This window comes from Branchiostoma belcheri, unplaced genomic scaffold (genome assembly GCF_001625305.1).
Source record: "Branchiostoma belcheri isolate BF01 breed outbred unplaced genomic scaffold, Haploidv18h27 scaffold55, whole genome shotgun sequence".
NCBI classification, from domain to species: Eukaryota; Metazoa; Chordata; class Leptocardii; order Amphioxiformes; family Branchiostomatidae; genus Branchiostoma; species Branchiostoma belcheri.
In genome coordinates, this window is record NW_017804187.1 from 331,147 (window position 1) to 345,897 (window position 14,751).

The 14,751-nt window shown below is 44.9% G+C and overlaps 1 pseudogene; it reads left to right on the top strand.

Moving 5' to 3' along the window:
• LOC109481283 overlaps positions 1 to 14,751 on the top strand; it is an 87,948-nt pseudogene that overhangs the window by 45,290 nt on the left and 27,907 nt on the right.

Here is a 14,751-nt window from a genome sequence, read left to right on the forward strand (position 1 = left end):
ATGTTTGTGAAGAAACTTAGGATACTAAGATACAAACACACTAAGATAGCACTGTTTCAACTGAGAAGTTTAAACAATGCAAAAACCTTCTAGACTGAATGAAAATATGTCCTTGTGGATACACGTGTCGATTATATCAGTGTAGCACAAATGATGAATTTCAAATTCACGAATCTGACGATAACTTTGTTCCCTGCAGGACACCCTGAGTGTGGTAAGAGAAGGCAGCTGCTGTCCAGACTGTGTTCCCAGGCAAGGTAAGAACTTCAAATATCAGAGTTATCAACGGTTACCAAGAATTAAGGTGTTCAAAAACTTGTATTTCCCCAGAACTATCATGGACTGGAACTCGTTGCCACCAAGCACAGTTGGGGCATCATCACTAGAAAGCTTTAAACAACTCATGCAATTAAATGTGCAAAGATTAAGAGTAACATGTCGTTTGGTGTGATATAGCTAGCTGCTGCCGCGCCGCGTGCCTGCGAAGCTGGTGTGTTACTCCGAAGGGAGGTTATCTATACCAGCTATACCGATACAAACATACTGCCATATATATATTGTACTCTACACAACTGTTGAGCAATAGTTAACACATATTCTGACGTCCCCCCAGCACCCTGTGATGTCAGTGGTGTGACCAGGTACAGTGGAGACATGTGGAACTCGACTGGTTGTGAGGTCTGCACCTGTGAGGCCGGCACTGTCAGCTGTTTCACTGCCGAGTGTGCGCAGCTCAACTGTCAGGGGGTCAGTCATCATTATTTGCTGTTCAATTGAACCCTGCTGTCTTACTGTAGAATTCTATTTATCTCTCATAACTGGACTTTAGGCATAACACATAATATTGTGGGGATGTCACCCCAGGAGGACATTGAAAAGCCCCAGAAGGTGACAAGTCTTTCTTGGATAAATAAATTAAAGAAGTATAGAACAAGAACACATCTTTTTTTGTTAAGTATGTACAAACTACATAAAACCAGAGAGTAAGGTTTGATCCACTCCAACATGAACCCCTGCTCTTTGTGAACTTCTTCCATAAGGGAACAACATTGGGGCTTTTAGATACTAATTTACATGTAAGTCAATAACGCCAACAACGAGACCGCCTTGGCACTGTAACTTGGACTGTGTTGTTGTGTTTTTGTTGATATTGTTGTTGTTGTTTTCCCCAGTCTGAAGAGGTTATCCACAAGCCGGGGAAATGTTGTCCGGAATGTTCCTCACCTGGAGCTCATGTGTTGTTGTTGATCATGTTGATGTTGTTGTTGTCAATATTAATGATTGTTGTCGATGCTTATGTTTTCGGCAGTCAGAAGAGGTTATCCACAAGCCGGGAAAGTGTTGTCCGGAATGTTCCTCACCTGGAGCAGAGTGTCAGGTTCAGGACAGGATCTACCAGGTAAGATCTTGTCCGTGTTTCTAACTAACTGCCATTTAGTGCACCCTATAATTCTGCAATTAGTTTTTCTAAGTTAATAAGTTTGTTGCTTGTAGTCGTGGCAGTAAGACTGACTCTTAACTTGTAGTTGTGACAGAGCACCCTACAATCTCTGCAATAGCTTACAGAGAAAACGAAATCTTCAATACTTTTCCTGGGTTGATACAGTTGTTACTTGTAGATGTGATAGTGGGCTGTGTGTTCTTAGGTATTCCTTTTACACAACCTGTATAGACTCTCACCGGTTGTATAGCATTTGTGTATAAAGAAAACTCCAATATCTTCATGTACCAATTTCTGTCAAAATTTCTATCAACCAGATAAAACTATTTTTAGATTGAACTATTATAATACTTGTGTTTTCCTATAGGATGGTGAGAGTTGGGAGCTGGATCTGTGTAGACGCTGCAGTTGTCGACAGGGCCAAGTTCAATGTTACCACGAAACTTGCTCCCCCTGTCCACAAGGCACCAGAACTGCACATGTACCTGGAGAATGCTGTGGAGAATGCCAGCCAGGTAAACATACATACCTGTACTTGTTATGTTGACTGAAGGGAAACATATTGTTTTTGCTCAGTTTCTTCCTCTTCTTCTCCAAACAGTGACCTCTGACCTGGCCAATGACCTGATTTTTTTATGTCTGTCACCTTGGCAACTAGTGTTGGGTTACATCATGTTGCAATTTCATAGTAGGAGGGATTTAGACTCCTGTCATCATATATGTGAATATGTTTGAGTAAGAGTTAACGGAGCAGACCAAATGCGAAGGTAAACATTTGCATTTTCTTTGTAAATGTTACTTTTCTAGTTAAGGTTACTTTCACAAAGAAGCATGTTTAGATGTCTAATAAGTCCTGTTTCCCCCCCCAGTGTCGTGCGGTGCGTCCTGTGCCTCCTGTGACGCCCAGACCCCGGACTCCTGCACAGCCTGTACAGACAGCAGCGCCCTCTTGCAGGAGGGGCGATGTGTGCAGGCCTGCAGTACCGCGCACTACCGCGCGGGGGAGCACCTGTGCGGTGCCTGTCACCAGAGCTGCAGCAGCTGTGCAGGTCAGTTTACGTCAATTTACAATCACGTACAGGGGCCCAATAATTTGGAACAACCAAGTACAACTTTAGAGCTTTCATAAATAACCCCACACATTCCTAATTTTTGTTTATGTTTCCTTGTTTACTACTTTCATTACTACTTTTCATTATTGTAGATAGTATTGTATCGCATTATATTTTATTGTTTTGTTTCATTAACCCATTACCTAAGTAATTTCTTATTTATCCGATTGATTTGAATTGTTTATCACGTTATGAAGGGAGGCCTCATAAGCATTTTATGCTTCCGGCCTCCCTGCACTTTTCTTGTATTTGTATTGGTACATTTTGTTTTAATGTGCGAAATAAACTGAACTGAACTGAACTGCAGGACCGACGCAGCACCACTGCAGGGCTTGTGCAGACGGCCTGCAGCTGAAACACGGACAGTGTGTGACTGACTGTGGGGAGGGGTTCTACACACAGGATGGGGAGTGCAGAGGTGGGTCAATCTGGCAACTTTTCTTTCTAATGTGATATACAAGGCTTAGTAGTCAATAGCAGTGAATAATTTCATGAAGTTTCATCAAATGGGTTTTCACATTAAATTTTGCTGCAGTATAATTTAGAAACAGTCATTGCTGCCCTGAAGAAGGTAACAGATTGTTACCAAAATGTCAGATGTGAAATTCCACTGGTTGTTGAATAAAGAACCTGAAATACAAAGTAGTTTTTGTTAGAACAGCAAAGTTTTGTCAAACCCTTCGAATGCATGATGATATTGCATAGAAAGACCAAAGATATATTGAATTTTCTTATGTTTCAATTAGAAACCTGCACCAAACTTTCCAAAAAACTTTCTCCCATTTGTCTGCCCCCAGCCTGCCATAGCAGCTGCTCCAGGTGCTCAGGACCAGGTGCAGACAGCTGCCAGGCCTGCCAGGTGCTGTCCCAGGTGCTGAAGGACGGCAGCTGTACAGACAGGTGCGGGAAGAAGCAGTATGTCAGAGATGGGAAGTGCCACGGTGAGTTGTACTGAGAACTTTCTCGATATCTTCAGATGTTTTTCTGTAATTAAAATTCTGTGTTGGTAGTGCATCTGTATCTGTATCTGTATAGGCGGTATAACCGCCCTTCGGCGTAACACACCAGCTTCTGTATCTGTATAGCCGGTATAACCGCCCTATGGCGTAACACACCAGCTTCTGTATCTGTATAGCCGGTATAACCGCCCTATGGCGTAACACACCAGCTTCACAGGCACGCGGTGCGGCGGCAGCTAGCTATATTACACCTATCGACTTGTTACACCTAATATTTATCAAATATTATTCTTCCATCTTTTATGCATGTATGTAATGATTGTGAGATGTATAATATTATTTGTACCCCTGCCACAGACTGCGATGCCGGCTGCCTGACGTGTGCGCCGGACAGTTCGGCCTGTACCAGCTGCCCCCGTCACCATGTGCTGCATGAGGGACGCTGCACACGGACATGCCCGCAGGGATTCTACCAGAACCAACAGACTTGCAGAGGTACGTTCTTCACAGTAGGAAAACTTCAATTGTCCAAACCTATGCAGGACAGGTGTGGTTGTCTCTGCATCTCTCGTTGTCAGGCAGACATAGAGTGACTTTATCTCTGACTGACAACTAAGGAAATGGCGAAGATAACATATTTTGTTTTTGTTTCTTCTTCTCATAAAAACATAATGTATTTTGGCTCTGTTTCCTCTTCTTCTCTAAACAACAAAGGAATTCTGCCAGAACCAGCAGAGTTGCAGAAGTACAGAAGTACTGTAATATGTTATCTTTCACAGTATGAAATCATATAATTGTTTTTTTTTTAAATCTTTTTCTCTGAAGAACAAAAAGGAAATGAGCTTGAGAGGTAGAGGTACCCACTTCTTACAAATAGTAGCATAATTTATTGATGCAACTTTTGTAATGTGAACTGCAAACTGTAAAAACTCCCTGCAGCGTGCCACCCGTCCTGCCAGCGGTGCCGAGGCCCGCAGCCCAACCAGTGTGTCGCCTGCGGGAACAGCAAAGTGCTGTACAACGAGCAGTGCCTGGAGCGCTGTCCTGTGGGCTTCATCGCACAGCAGGGGTCATGTGAAGGTCAGTACAGGAAACAGTATAGGGTTCAGGGGTCACGTGAAGGTCAGTAGGTTTAGGGGTCATTTGAAGGCCAGTATAAGACCAGAAGAAAAATCGTATTTTATAAGTCCCTTCATGTGGATTTGTAACCCTAGTAATTTGATGGTTGTATTTTTAAAAGAATTGTCTTGTAAAATTTCTCAGCCATCTTTAGGCTAGGATCAGTTCCTGACGTTCATCTTTAATTTTTGCTGACACTCCTTTCCTATCCCAGCATGCCACATCAGCTGCCGTGCCTGCCTGGGTCCGCTCGACTCCGACTGTCTCTCCTGCAACGCCGCTGGCGAGGTCATCCTCAGGTCAAGGGCAGCCAGAGGTCAACAACACGGCCGCTGTGTCGCCCATTGTCCCCAAGGTCACTTCCTGGACCAGGATGGAATTTGCCAAGGTCAGTTCTGCTAACCACTAATTATAATTATGGGTGTGTTAATTATCTTTACTGAAGGAAAACATTGTTTTTTCTGGTTCCACTTCTTCTTCTCCAAACCAATAAGGTTAATGACCTGAACCAGGCAGTCTATCACCATGGTAACTTGTGTTGGGTTACGTCATGTTGCAGGAGGGATTTAGACTCCTGTCTGACCATATCTATGAATGTTTGAGTAAGAATTAACAGAGCAGACCATATGTGAAGGTAAACATTATGCATTTGCTTTGCAAATATGACCTTTCTAGTTTTGTTGTAATGTGTTACTATGGGTCTTCACTTATTTGCACATCAATCACTAGCGTGTGCTTATAAACCTGCATTTCTCCTCTGGTCTCTCAATCACTGACGAGAGCTAGTGGATACTAGCTGAAACGTCTGACCGTTTCCAAAGTCATATCCAGTTGCTTGAGTAACTGCTTTTTGGCGTATCTTATTACCTGGATATCTAACCTTCATCGACGTGTTACTATGGGTGTGTAAAATATATATTACAGAGTGTAACCGTGGGTGTGTAACGTGGGTTATTGTTGTTTTGCAGAGTGTTTTCGTGGGTGCCAGACGTGCGTGGGTGCCGGCCCAGGGAACTGCACAGCCTGTGAGTTCCAGCTGCTAACGTGGGTGTGTTGGAGAGTGTAACCGTGGGTGTGTAACCTGTTGTTTGTTGTATTACAGAGTGTTTCCGTGGGTGCCAGACCTGCGTGGGTGCCGGCCCAGGGAACTGCACAGCCTGTGAGTTCCAGCTGAAGCTGAGAAGCGGACTCTGTGCCCCACAGTGCAGGACTGACCAGTACGAGGACGGGGATGGGGTTTGCCACGGTTAGTAGTAAAAGCATCTACATGAAAATGTACCTGCCAGGGTTAGTAGTGATAGTATCTATATGTGCCATCATGCCATGGTTAGTACTGATCTGGTAGTGTCTTTCTGAGTCGTATTACCTCTGGCAAGGAGGTTATGTTTTCGATGTAACAGTGTTTAGCACCATCAGGAAGCTACTGTAACAGATGGATTGTCATGAAATTTGGTCCCCATAGCAGTTTTGTATGAAGGCCTTGTGAACTCTATCTTGTATTATGCTAATGAAAGAGTATGTCACCTCGTAAATATAGAATACAACACGGGGTATTCCGTATCGCCCGAGGTATCGGCCCGACTCGCGGGAGGGCCGGGACCGAGGGCGATGCGGAATACTCCGTGTTGTATTTTATTTATGTCATACCCACCCAAGAAAACACGCCTTTCAATGCAAAATGAGCCAAAGGTTGGTGCCACTGAACCCTAAAATGCAACAACATCAATTCCATCGTCCGGATTCTGTATTCGAATTTTCGAAAGGGGCACACGCGGTTAGGGCGAAACGCGTTCAAATTGTTTTATGGAAGCCATGGAAGCGTTCGATAACGGGTTCCGGACCGGGCCGTACCGTAAAGTATGGCCCGGTCTGGAACCCGTTATCGAACGTTATCGCGGCCCGGGTATGATATAAGGGGTGGTACAACCCTGACCAATACGGTCAACCAATGATGATGAGCAGTTTCGGTCCCCATAGCGGCTTTTCTTGGTATCTATTAGCAGGCGTGTTGTATAACCAGACTGTATGTTCTGTTCCATCTCCCCAGACTGCCACCCAACCATGTATGTTAGTTGTATCAAGTGTGACAGGTGTGGTATAGACAGGTATGGTGCATAACCAGTTACCTTCCATCTCCCCAGCCTGCCACCCTTCCTGCTCCCGCTGCTCCGGTCCAGGTGATGCTGACTGCTCCTCCTGCCAGCCCAGCCTGGTCCAGCAGCAAGGACGATGCCGCATGCCCTGTCCCGGGTCTCACTATCTCAACTCCAACGGGTTCTGCCAAGGTACAACACAGAAAAATCCTGTTTGTATAATTGAAAATGCTTTACTGGTAGTCAGCTTTTACCACTATGTTGAACTTCTAAAACCACAATAACCAATAAACAACCTTGAATAATTTCGAAAAATTTCAAAACCGGACAGTGAGTGAATGAGTGTGAGTGTTCTCTTCACTTATTTGCATATCAATCAATTATTATAGTTTGTGCTTATATACCTGCCTTTCCACTCTGGTCTCTCAGTCACTGACGAAAGCTAGTGGATACTAGCTGAAACGTCTGACCGTTTCCAAAATCATATCCAGTTGCTTGAATAACTTTTTTTTTGGCATATCTTATTACCTGGATGTCTAACCTTTACCAATGTAACCTAAATTCCACCTACTTTTTTTTTCAGTTTCCCATTTCTGTTTCCAAAATCATATCCAGTTGCTCAAGTAACTATTTTTTTAGTATCTTTTACCTGGATGTCTAACCTTTATTGACGTACAACCACCTGCAGCTTGCCATCCCACCTGTGACAGCTGCATGGCTGCACCTGGCGGCACGGAGAGCACCTGTCTGACCTGCCGTGACCCCGCGACCGTTGCCGCGGGCGACCGGTGTGTGGCGGACTGCGGGCCGGGCTTTTCAGTTGTCGATGGATCCTGCAAGGGTGAGTCATTGTAACATGGAGCTCTGTGATGTTTGCCTGGTTCAATAACTATTGATAGAAGTAAAGCTAAGAGCTGTACTGTGGGCTATTGTAATCACCAAGCAGATCATACGGTGGCCAGGCAGTATCCATTGGCCAGAGGAGTGTCCACTAGCCAGCGAAGGAATACTGTCTGGCTAATGAGTACTGCAAGGCAAATTTGAACTGTCTTTGTCTTTTGCAGCCACAGAAACATCTGCCTGGAGATTAGGCTGTTACAGGAGACTAGGGTGGCTTATGACTCTTTAGAACACTTTTGAACATCAGAAAAATGAGGCTACTGGTATATTAGTTCCACATTGTGACACATGTAGTTTACCCCAACCTGAAATTTGTTGTTTCTTTGCAGCCTGCCACCCTTCGTGTGTGACGTGTGCGTCGGAAGGTCTGCTGGGCTGTACGGCCTGCTCCCCAGGCTATGTCCTCGCTCACACAGGCATGTGCACAGACAGGTGTTTCCCAGGGTTCTACCCACATGCAGGTGTCTGTACAGGTGAGTTTACCTGCTGTACAGGTGAGAAACATCCTAACCCTAACCCTATCCTACACACACGGCCTGTGCCCCGGGCTACGTCCTAGCTCACACAGGCATGTGCACGGACAGGTGCTTCCCAGGCTACTATCCACACGCAGGTGTCTGTACAGGTGAGCAACATATTAGTACACACCTGTGACATGTGCTTGTGCTATGATACAATTGAAAAACTCTGTGACATAGTTTTTATGCATTAGCAGAAGAAACTAGAGATATTAAGGATAGAAAAGTTTCTACTCTAGATACCCCCTGCTGCCCCTGCTTGGCATGAATAGTAGTAGTAGGCATTTTGTCGGTCTTGCAAGACCATGAAAATACTTCTGTGTGGGCCATTTTCATGGCCACCATTTGTGAGTGGCATCAATATGTCAATGTTAACATGTGTCCATGTGCCTTGTGTTGCAGCCTGTCCTCCTGGCTGCCAGGATTGCACCCTTGACGCTGGCATACTAAAGTGCACCCGCTGCATCGACCCTTATATGGTGGTGCAATTCGGGGAGTGCACCCAGGCCTGCGCAGAGCAGTTCTACATCGACCCTGTCTCCAGGGTCTGCAAAGGTGAGGCTGTTTCCATGGTTACTGGGGTGTAACTGTTACCAGGGTGTGCAAAGGTGATGACTATATTTACTCCCTTTTTGGCGATGCCTCAGGGGGGAGCCTAATGGTACAGTATTGTGTGCAGTTTGCCATAATTCTAGGAATTGTACCATCAGGAATTTAACCACAGGCATGGAATGTCAACAGGAATGTCTCACAGCTCTGGAATTTTTCTTACACTCATCTATGCCCACAGTCCTACTTAGTGAAATTCCTGGAAACCCTTGGTTAATTGTGGAAGTTTATAAATTCGCAACTGAGCAGACACATGCTGATTCACATCCCTGTCCACTTACTGACATGCAGCATTATAGCTAGCTAGGGTTACAAATAGCTATGATTAACTTGCGTTGTTCCAACTTCCGTCTAGAGTGTGACTGGAGCTGTAACTCATGTGTTGTACCTTACAGAGTGTGACTGGAGCTGTAACTCGTGTGTTGTACCTTACAGAGTGTGACTGGAGCTGTAACTCGTGTGTTGTACCTTACAGAGTGTGACTGGAGCTGTAACTCGTGTGTCGGCCCCACCAAGTCAGACTGCGTACAGTGCATGGGTCACATGACCCTGCAAAACGGCACCTGTGTGGAGGAGTGCACCATGGGATACTTTCCTTCGGGCCAGGAGTGCGCAAGTGAGTTTTTGAGACTTTACTAAAATTTCCATTAGCTAGTCCTGGCAGCCCGCCTCAGGAATCTCTCTTCGCATCTCTATGTTCTATTTTTGCATTTCTGTATTTTTTCCTGAGCTGGCATCACAGGGAGACATCAGCTCAGGAAAAAGCAATTGGGAAGCTAGCAAGAGCATCTCCAAAAATGCATGTTTGGATGCCCATACAGACTCAATTTCTCAGTCAACATGATTGGAACAAACTTCAAGTGACTATATTGTATGTATACTTTTGTATAAAGTATGTATTTTACAGACTTTTTTTGTGTCATTTGGTCTTTAATATAACCCAAAACAATAATATGAGCCTTGTTTTGAGGTGAAGGGTAAAGAATGGAAGTAAGTAAAAAACACATTAAAGTTCTCTTCCTCCTCCTCCAGGATGCCCTGACAGGTGCCTCACCTGCAGCGCCGGTGACACCTGTATGGAATGTGCCCCTCCTCACCTGCTGAAGCACGACAGGTGTGTGCAGGACTGTGGCTGGGGGTATTACGCAGACTTCTCATCTCACAGGTGTATAGGTGAGTTATCTTGTCACTCTTGTCGTGCCAACACTTATTATTAAAGGCATTGAATGTAATTTCTGGCAGCAAAACTGGATATTCAAAGTTAATTTTCTAGTCTTTTTAATGTAGTAAGTTATATCAACCCCATCCCATAGCATGGTGATATCTGTGATGTCACTGATTGGAAAATGGTTGCTTGTTTTTGTATCATAGGCTATCATTTGTATCATAATTATGCTGGTTCTAGCTATTCATGGGTGGTACCCAAAAATAAAGAGATGCCTCACATACCTTGTTTTGGGGCTATTTCGAAAGCTTCAAGTATTAAATGATGCCAATGTGCTACAGAAATGGCAGTAAATGTCAATAACAGATTTTCTCAAACACAATTTTTTTTTCGTTTTGTCGGTCGGAAATTGCAATGGATGCCTTTAAATGTACACGGCACAAATGTCGTGATGGATGTGAAAACTGTTATGCTTGTATTTGTTGTTAAAATTGTTGTTGTTTCCCATCAGACTGTCCCCCCTCCTGCCTGGAGTGTGCCGACCCGACCCGCTGCATCACTTGCAGGGCAGGAACCTACCTCCAGGGGGCGCTGTGTGTGCCAGACTGTGGGGCAGGGTACTACCAGGATGAGGAGGAGTTCAGATGTGAAGGTACGGAGTTGTATGGATCACAGGAAGAATAGCTACAGTTTGTATGCTAAATGTGGATGCGAATAAAGTCAAGTCAAAGAGTTACATTTTGTAGGAAGTGGCAGGACAGAGTTGGAGGGGCTGGTCACCATATGAATCAAATTGTGTTTGAGTAAGAATATACAGAGCAGTAGTTTGTTAGGCTAGACCATGGAGAGGAGGAGAGCAGATGTGAAGGAACTGAGGTATTCCTACACAAGCACATTAAGAACTACATGTAATAGGAGGACAGGGTAGAGGGTTGAGAGTTCCTGGATTTGAGCTTGTGTTTTGTTTTATGTTCATTTCATGTTGATCTTGTTGTCAATTCAGTGTATGTGATGTTGGTTCCATTTTTTAAAAATTGCACTAAGTCTTAATGATTGTTGGGACATTGTTGATTCTATGTTTACTTAGTTTACTGTATTCAAATTGATTTCCTATTGATTGACAGCTAACCGCCACCCGCCGGTGCTGTTGGTGAACGGTTCTCTCGTCTGTGACCTCGGCGCGTCTCTCGTTCTCTCCCCGTCGTTCCTGGGCGCCAGCGACCCCGACACCAACCCCGACAAACTCACCTTCCACGTAGCGAGCTCGCCGACCAATGGGAGGCTTCTCGTCGCTCGCGAGGGGCTCGATCGCGAACTTGGCACGGGAGGGACTTTCTCTTACGCGGAGCTGAACAAAGGTTTGTTTATGTGAAAGAGTTTGCTCAGTGCAAGGCCAAACAACCACCTCTAGGCGCTGAACTAAGTTAGTGGGAAGTCGGTTTTGAAGGCGCATGGGTTGTACTAGTATTTAGCAAAGGATCTGCACACAAAGCAATTTGGGTAATTGGGGAAGTGTACCATCTTTGTCCTGTGTTTGTGGCCACTGAAGTAAGTTGGTGGCAACTGTGCTCGACCAAAATAAGTATGGTAGGACATGTTGGTGAACGTTGATCTGCACACAAAGCATTATTGGTAAAGGGGTGAAGTCTGCCATCTCTGACTGACGTGTGTGTGTGTGTGTAAGGGGGTGAAGTCTGGGAAAGGGAGTGAAGTCTGCCATCTCTGATTGCCGCAGGTCTGGTGCAGTTCCAACATCTCCGTGACCAGCCCATGCGAGGAACCGTCTCCCTGAAGGTGTCGGACAGGCAGCTGGTCTCCGCACCCGTCCAGCTGCACATCCGGGCGTTGTCACGACAACCGCCTCGCCTGGTGCGGAACCGGCCGCTGGTGGTGGAGGAGGGCGGGGCCGGGGTCATCACCGCGACGACGCACCTGGATCTGACAGATGGGGATAACCCGGAGGACGTGGTCATCACAAGGCTGCAAGGTGGGAACTGCAGTCTCGCATCTCTTCTATCCCTCCTCCTCTATCCCATAATCTACAGTCACAATCAATAGTCATCAAGAAAGACTTGGAACATCTATGAAAAACTTCATTGCAAAGTTCCCTATTCACAACCACTCTTTTAACAGGAGATGTTTCAATGACTGTCTGTCATTGAAGAAGATGACAGACGGTCATGATAATGGTCACAGTTGGCTTGTATTTAAAGTGGTTGTAAAGAACTTTGCTATTCAAGGCAGTTACAGTTTTTTGGGATTAAGAGAGGGACATAAATCTTCCCCTGTTCAATGAACCTATAAATACTGTGTACAGTACATATAGCGTTATACATTATAAAGTTTTACTGTATAAGTTGGATCAGTAATGATTGCTAAAGTCTAAAAAAGAGATAATCCCTACTCACCAGCCATAATTTTTTTCAGACTGAAACAGCAAACACAAATTTTTTTTCGTAGGCCTGAGCTAAATTTCAGATTACTTTCCTCCCCCCACCAGGCCCTGCCCATGGCCGCCTCGCCTCCCGTAACCAGCGGCAACTCGATACCTTCACGCTGGCAGAACTGCATGCTGGGAGTGTGCGGTACGTGCATGATGGAAGTGAGACGCAGAGTGACGTCGTCCTGCTGCAGATTTCTGACGGTTTTAACCTGGAGAACGTCCTCTTCAACATACAGATCAAACCTCAGGTAGGGGAATGGTTCTTAGATCTGCAACAGTCAACATCAGATCCCAACATGGATCGATCAGTGTTTATTCCATATGTTGCAGTGTTGTCCTCAATGGCTTTTAGTCATTTTTTGTTATCTTGAAAATTCATCTGTTTTCAACTTGGTAGAAGTCATTATGAAGCAGTTTAAGCTGTAATTTCCAACAGAAGGGATTGGACCAAAATTTTGACTGTGCAACTCCAGTCTTTGTCAAGGAATGAGCAATCCACTGCTTCCGTAACATCATGTTATGCAGATGACACACGTGACTTCGTGAGCAGTGGATCGTAAGTTGCAGAAAGTCAGAAAGTTTGTGTCACCCCCCCCCCAGACTTTTTCGCACATGGGATTAAAGAGGCCATCTACATCCAGGCAATAGAGTCATTTTGGTTGTTTATCAAATATCAAATGTGATAGAAATGTTCTGAACCTACCATTTTCCCCTACAGGACAACAACGGGCCCCTGCTGGTGGCCAACACCCTGGCCCACGTACAGGAGGGCCAGATGGTCCAGATCACTTCCAACATGCTCATGGCAACCGACGTGGACACACCCGACAACCAGCTCATCTACAGGCTGACTCCGCCCATCGGAAACCCACAGCAGGGTAAGTATGGTTACTAGGGACACACCTGGCAACGGTTACTAGGGACACACCCGGCAACCCACAGCAGGGTAGGTCTGGCTTGTTACTAGGGGCACATCTAGCAGCCCATACATGTAGAGGTATTATTGCTCTGACTTTATTCAAGGGACACCAGGCAACCAGGCTATACAGGCAGATTTGTAAATCTTTAAATTGAAAAGCATTGAAGTTGGGCTTACACCTCTACATTGTTTTTTCCCAACATTGATCCATAAATTGAGCCTGACACCCCCACACTGACCCCTCAGTACGTCGGTGAAGGAGGTAATAAGATAAGCCAAAAAACAGTTACTCAAGCAAGTGGATATGATTTTGGAAACGGTCAGACGTTTCAGGTAGCATCCACTACCTTTCGTCAGTGTCACTGACAAAAAGACAAAGGTAGTGGCTGCTACCTGAAACGTCTGACTCACGGTTTCCAAAATCATATCCAGTTGCTGAGTAACTGTATATGGTGTGTCCACTGATTGTTTTTTCCTTCCAGGTGAGCTGTTGATTGTGTTACCTGTCCTGGCCGATGGACCCCCCTCTGGTTGGCAGTCACAGGAGGGGGGGCGCATGCAGACCCGGGCCACCCAGTTCCGACAGACTGACATTGACGAAGGTCATCTATTCTACCGACATTCCGGCAGCGAAACCACCCGAGACTTCTTCAAGTTTCAGGTGAAAACTATAATGTCTTTCTTAACATTTTTTTCATAACGCCACACCAATCTAATTAATTGGATCTCGGATTCCCATGCATCAATTTTATTCTCATAAGAAAAGAAAAAAAATTGGGCTCCTTGTGTTCCTATTTGTTACAGTTTTTCCATCTATCAATACAGTGGTTTCATTAAAAGTTTCAAATTCATTGTTTGAATCACAAACCAGTCTGTTATGTAGACTCGATGGCTCCTATTATTGCTTAGGTCTGTTCTCTTTCCCTGTCACTTTATATGTTTTATGAAAAAATCCGAGAGCCAACAAATCAAATTTGTGTGGCCTAATGTGCAGAACATGTGAAATCAGATAGTTTGCAGCTGGTACATGTCTTTGCTATCTGTATTTTATCTGTAAATTTAGACATTGATTGATGTGCATGCAGATTCTCCTTACTAATGGCAGCACACATGTTGTACACAGGTCACAGATTCAGCCGACCCACCCAATGTGCTGGAGGATCAGGAGTTCAACATCCAGATTCTCCCTTCTAACGATGAGCCCCCACGGGTGGCACCAGGAGTGGCCATGCCACTTTCTATAACGGTACAAGTTTTATACTGTGACAGCATTTTTCTCTTGATTAATTTCTGACTTATTCATAGTGGTAGCAAAGCTTGATAGGAATGAATGAAGCTTTAGTAACATGTCTAAGACTTGCACTACTTAATATTAAGACACCACAACTCATTCACTCACTATCCGTTTTATGGTCTGTTGTTCCTCGTCTTCCGATGGTTAGATGTACTTGCACACTGATGCTAAGGCGTGAT